Here is a 6,768-nt window from a genome sequence, read left to right as displayed (position 1 = left end):
TCATGTTAGTTTCAAGCTGCCTGGCTGCCGGCCACCATCTTGGCTGGCAGTTAATTTGCACATCGCCCTGATTAGCCAATGGGAAGGGTAGCGGTCGTACGCCAATTACCATGTTTCTCTTTCATTAGATAGGATAGCTATACATATCTATATGAATTTACTTATAGGCACTGATTATAATGTGAATCATCTCCACAAATGCCTTCACAACAACATCTAGACCAGTATTTGATCAGTTAAATGGGAGCCAGCCATAGCCTAAGCCAAGTTAACTATCACAAAGATCACATATGATTTTTTGCATATGACTCCCAAGTTCAAAATTTGTATGACATTACTGTAAAAACTTCCATTCCTATCTACTTCTTTAAATAGACATACTCTTTCCATCTGTAAATATAAAAATTCAAACAGAATTGATGTTCAACCCTGTCTCATTCTAGCAATAATATTCACCCATGTCTGCATAAGGTCCTTTGTAAAATATTTCCAAACCATCTCCCTAAGAAATGCATTTCCTTAATAATTATGTTTCAAAATTTATATCTGTGCTGTTTAGTTCAACTGTGTACTAATAACTATAATGAAAACTCATTTTAAAAATGTCTGAATAGTAAGACCCTTAAGGACCCAAATCTTTAAAAATTATTTCCAAGTGGGTATACATTTTTTTATTACAGAACAATCTGATTATTAAATAAAATATCTTTAAGCATAAAAATAAATTAAGTTCGGATAAAATTCTGTGGGAGCAGTAACATAGAAATAGAAGTACAAAGCAAACTAAAAGTGAAATATCTGGTTTAAAAAGTTACTCACCAATTTTGGACTGGATTATAGTTAGTGACATAGTACAGTGGGGCCTTTACTTACGAGTGTCCTGACTAACGAGTTTTTCGAGATACCAGCCATCTCTCAGCCGATTTTTTGCTTTGAGTTGCGAGGTAAAATTCGGGTTATGAGCCAGCTTCAGATACCCCACCACTAGTTGGCGCAGCGAACGTCACAGTGAACGCCACAACATCAGCCCAGCATCACGTGTCTCGTTCGTTCACTTTTTGATTTGACATACGAGTAATCTGAGTTATGAGCTCCATCATGGAATGAATTAAACTCGTAAGTCAAGGCCCCACTGTACTGTTATTTTTAGGTTACATTGAGTTCTTGTTACAGAGTTTTATTTTAAAGGTCAATATTTACCTTACACTGGAAATGATACCCTTTTAAATTATGAGGAGAAGTTTTAAATGCACATGTAGATGGATAAGAAGATATATAGTTTTTCAAAATTCTTTTAGAAGATATTTAAGAAAAAAATCTTAGAAAACTAATGTCATACATGGTATGTCTTAAGAACACAAAGACGCTTCTATCTAAAAATAACTCTGTACTAAACCAAGGAAATGCTTCAAGTTTTCAACTCTACAGAATATACTGCTAAAATAGAACTGATCATCTAGTCCAGTTCCATTATTACAAATGAGGACATTGGGCCCAAAAACGGGTAATATGAGGCTCTCTTCACCTACCCCAGTATCTCTGACTACATCATAATACAGAGGCACCTTGACAAGGTATGGCCCATCCTCTTGCTACCCAGACAAAAATGTAAGAGGCAAACACACAGCATCATAATATTATATATATGAAAAATATGACCATTATTAAACTATCGCTAAGAAACATTTTTATCATTTTCAAGATCATCATTTTTTTTCTAAGGTAAACGTAGACTTCATTCCTGGAGTTTCAGAATTTAATAGACATTAACATGAACCATTTCACAGTCTGATTCTGACAGTATATAAGCTACTAACAAGCATCCTCTTTAGATGCTAAGTACCCTAAGATCCACTGGGTTAAAATGCGAGGAGTACCTGGGTGCTTTATCTGTTGTAAAGTGCTTAGTGTAATGATCACTACACTTTTTTTTTTAATTTTATTTTTTATGATCACTACACTTTTATTGAGCAAAAAAATGGGGGAGAAAAAGGTCAAAATAGTATCATATTAATTTGTAGCAATTTATATTATGGTAATACTACTATAGATGGTGTTTTCCTTTTTCCTATAATGAGGTTGTATTACTTCTACTAGAGGCCTGGTGCACAGATTCGTACACACTGAAAGTAAATTAATTAGAGGGTGGCCGGCAGGGCAGGACTATGTGAGGCGGGTTGGACACGCCCTGGAGCCAACCTCCCGCAATCCCTCCCCAGCCGGCTGCACCTGGGTGGCACCAGGACTCAAAGGGCATCTGTGGAGCAGGGTCCCTCCAGCAGGTGGGGTTCCTCATCCTGGCCTGTGGGGATCAGGCCAAAACCAGCAGTCCGACATCCCCCAAGGGGTCCAGGAGTGCGAGAGCACCCTGCATCCCCCAAGGGGTCCAGGAGTGCGAGAGGGCACCCTGCAAAGTTGCTGTTGCTCGGCAGCTCCTGCGTTGAGCATCTGCCCCCAGTGGTCAGTGTGCATCATAGCTACTGCTTAGGCGCTTAGGCTTTTAGATAGATGATAGATAGATGGATGGATAGATAGATGGATGGATGGATAGATGATAGATAGATAGATAGATAGATAGATAGATAGATATAATGAAAGAATGTTTAGGAATGTTCAAGTAATATACACTGTTGTAGGTTCACAGCATTTTTAGGAGTTTAGATGAAAGAGCAATATTGGAGGGGGGTATTGCAGAGTTTTAAATAAAGCTGTAGTACGAGATATACAGTGTGGTTAAAAAAAATAAATGAATATTAAAGGCATTTATGCCATCACTCTGTTATTTAATACCCTTATTTCATGTAACAAATGGAAGAAGAAATGAAGTCTAACATATTGGGTTGTAACACTGCTTCAGCCCTAGAGTATTATCTGTCTGAGATGCCCAGTATGAATTTACAAAAAAAAAAAAAAGATTTAAATGAAATTCTTTCCCTGGTTAAAACTCGGTAAAGACAGTAAACAAGATCTATTTCTAAGCACTCAGCAAGCATTACAATTAACATGTCTTTCTATATAAAACTCGACTATTGGAGATACTTTTAGGTTAACACATGTCTTCCTTTAAAGTAAAAACAATCTTGGAGTGTTATATTTAAATCAGATTATTTTATACTAAAATGTGATTAGGAAGAGTTTCAGACATCAGACTTTTCACTTAAGAGGTTTGAAGAGTCTGAATAGGGAACAAGTACAAAACAGTAGAGACAGAAGGCAAGGCTAAAATAAAACAAAAACAAAAAAGAAAACAAAAAAAACTACAACTGACCCTTGAACAGTGCAGCAGTTAGGAGCACTGACTCATACAGTCAGAAACCCACGTGTAATTTTTTGACTCTCTCAAAACTTAGTTGTTCCTTGGTATCTGTGGGGGATTGGTTCCAGGACCGCATGGATACCAAAATTTGCAAATGCTCAAGTCCCCTATGTAAAACAGTATATGTCAATTTACACACTTGGCCCTCTTCATCCATGGATTCCCAATGATGGATCGAAAACAGTACTATTATTTACTGAGAAAAACCCACATATAAGTGGACCTGTGCACTTCAAATCTGTATTATTCAGGGGTCAACTGTATAGCTATAAACCTATGAAGGCATTGGGGAGAGATCCTAATGATGTTGGAAAGAACTATAAATAGGAAGGTAGGATCCAAAGGACATTAGTGATCATTACAGTTTTACCTGGGGCCAGTGTTTTGCCAAGGAAAAGAGGAGAAAATGCCTTTCAGGACTGAATCTCACCCTCAGATACTCTCTGTGGACTATGTCTCCTTCCTGCCTAGTTTCTGTTCAATTATTCACTTGCACATCATTTATACATAGTCCTGTGTTTATATATTACAAGTTAAATAGGGTTTTTTAGACTGGTTAAACAGCTAATCATCATTCACAGCTCCACCTGATGGGGAAATGTGTACCAAGTACCACAAAACATAAACTCGGCTTGTTCTGAGAAAGTCATATAAGAAAAAAACTTAGGCCCAGCCAGTGTGGCTCAATGGTTGAGCTTTGACCTATGAATCAAGAGGTCACCCATTTGACTCCTGGTCAGGGTACATGCCTGGGTTACAGGCTCAATCCCCAGCAAGGGGTGTGCAGGAAGCAGCCGATTGATGTTTCACTCTCATTGATATTTTTATCTCTCTATCCTTCTCCCTTCTCTTTCTAAAATCAATTAAAACCTGTTTTCCTAAAAATGAAAACTTAGAATCTTTTTTTTTCCTTTTTAAATCTGAGTTTTTCCCTCTTAATTCCTAGCTGATACCATTGCCAGAAAGGGGAGTTTTTTTTTGGGGGGGGGGGGTTGAAACTTAGGCAGAGAAAAATTATTTTGCAGAATGGATCACTTTTGGGGGCCTTACAGTCTGAGATACAGAGATGTGTGTTGGAGGGGAACACAACAAACAAACAAACCTCGGTGTAGTATAAAACGTAAAGGTCTGCTGAAGACACAATAGGAACTCAATTATGTTTTTGGACAAATATGATTATCTCAGGAGTAAATGTTAAGATGTGAGATAGTCCCCCACATTTTTATTTATGAGGCACTACTCTACAGAAGCAGGCAGACGGACATTTAAGGGAAGGGAGGATTACCCGTTGGTGAGTTTGAGGAAGACATGCTATGGAGTGGTGTGGAAAAGGGCAGGTTCATATGTCCTACCTGACACATTAAGATAGACAGGGCAAAAGGAGGGGACAGAGGCATAGGGCTTCTTATATTTCTTAAAGTAACTCAACACAAGCATTAAAGCTTTAAAGGATCTTGTTCTTTAAGGGAATGAGAAACGGTCATAAAAAGATTTAACAAAATACATTTCACACCCTGCACTCGGTCTCTTATTTTAGACAAGTTTTATATCCTTCAGTTTATCTCCATTTATAGACAGGAGAACATACTGAATTAAGTCATTACCAAGACACACCCACAGCAGCATAAGTCCATTAAAATTCTTTCTGAGAAAAGTAACCCTGTCCTTCGACATTTTGGTGGTTGGGTGTTGTGCCGGGTTAGATTGCAAAGATTACATAATCTCTCTGAGGGTTGCAGGCCTTTCATCCTCTTAGCTGGCACAGAAACAGCTAAGCACTGTCAAACAGCATTGGAACAAATACGTGGGTATGTTCTATCACTTCATTTATACCACAAATCGTTGGCTTTTAAAAAATGAAATCAGTTTATCCTTCCTACAAGTAATATTCTCTCATGATCTGGGACTGGGGGAAGAAGGTTCTAATTTCAAGAATTTTTAATCCTTTGAAAGAAAATTTCCTCAACAGAATCAGGACTGTAGAATATCAGAGTCCAATAGGTCTTTGGAGCTTTTCCAGTCCAAGGTCCATTTTCTTATAAGTGAAGCCACTGAAGAGCAGAAAATTACTTGTTCATGGTCATACACTAGCGCATGGGAGAAGAGAGGCCAGATCTTGTCCTTTTGCATCTAAGGGTTAGATACTTGTATACTAAAAGTAAAGTAGTTAAACTCAAGCAATGGTTCTCAAACTTGCTATGCAACAGAATGACCAAAGGAATTTTTTTTTTAACAGTGAAATACCGCATCACACCCTAAACAATTCAATCAAAATCTCTGGGTGGGGCGACCTGGCTTCTATACTATTTTAAAAGTTTCCCAGGAAGAAACAATGTGAAACCAGTCTGAAAATCATCAGTCGAGAGAAAGAGCCAACATCTTCTTCGGCTAGAATACCCATATATCCCTCTGTTCCCAGCATATTCTTGGTGTGCATCTATTGTCATTGTCCTAGGTCTACTTAATAAAGAGGCCCCTTTCACCCTCAAAAGTGTCCCAGTGTGTATGACAAGTTACACCCTATCTTTAATCCACCTGACTTGTAAGCGCTGAAATAACATTTCCAATGGCAAAGGCAAACTTCCTCCTAAAGTGTTATTAAGCTCGAGCTAGAATATTCCACAGAGAATAAACCTGTTCGTGATGGCCAGAGGGAATGGGGGTGGCGGCCGGGGGGGGGGGGGGTTGCAAGGAGAGGGGAAATGGGGACATCTGTAATGGTGCCAACAATAAAAATAAAGTTAAAAAAAAAAAAGGATAAACCTGTTCAGCTACTCTGGAATTCTCCCCTTAAGAAAGAGACATTTCCAACTCCATGATGATTTCTGGCTTCCAACGCTTAAGGAGCAGACAGAGGCAAAAAGATGTGTACAGGCTATATAAGAATTTGGGAAGGGATCTGCTTAAACTTACTAAGAGTTTCTATATCCATAGTCAAGAAAGAGCAATTTACTACTAGTGGATATATGAGAAATAAATAATCCTGACACAAAACCAAGGTATAGAGGAAAATGGCAAGGCCTGTGACATAAGCAAAAAACTAATTTATATAATTAAAGGGATTACTAAATTCCTGAATGTTTTTCTATTTCTGGTTTTTATTGTTGTTGCTTATTGGCATCTGTACAATTTTATTTTTTTATTTTATTTTTTTACAAGGTCAGGTCTTTATTTTTTTTTAATTTCTTTATTAAGTTATTACATACGTATCCTTATCCTCACATTACTCCCTCATCCCCCACACTCATGCCCTTACCCCCCTGTTGTCTGTGTCCATTGGTTAGGCCTATATGCATGCATATAAGTCTTTAGTTTATCGCTCCCCCTTACCCCCATCCTCCCCTACCTTCCCTCTGAGGTTTGACGGTCTGATTGGTGTTTCTCTTTTCTGGATCTGTTTTGTTCATCAGTTTATGTTGTTCATTATATTCCATAAATGAGTGGGATCATGT

Source organism: Myotis davidii, unplaced genomic scaffold, assembly GCF_000327345.1.
Source record: "Myotis davidii unplaced genomic scaffold, ASM32734v1 scaffold153, whole genome shotgun sequence".
NCBI lineage: Eukaryota > Metazoa > Chordata > Mammalia > Chiroptera > Vespertilionidae > Myotis > Myotis davidii.
This window is presented reverse-complemented; position numbering follows the sequence as displayed.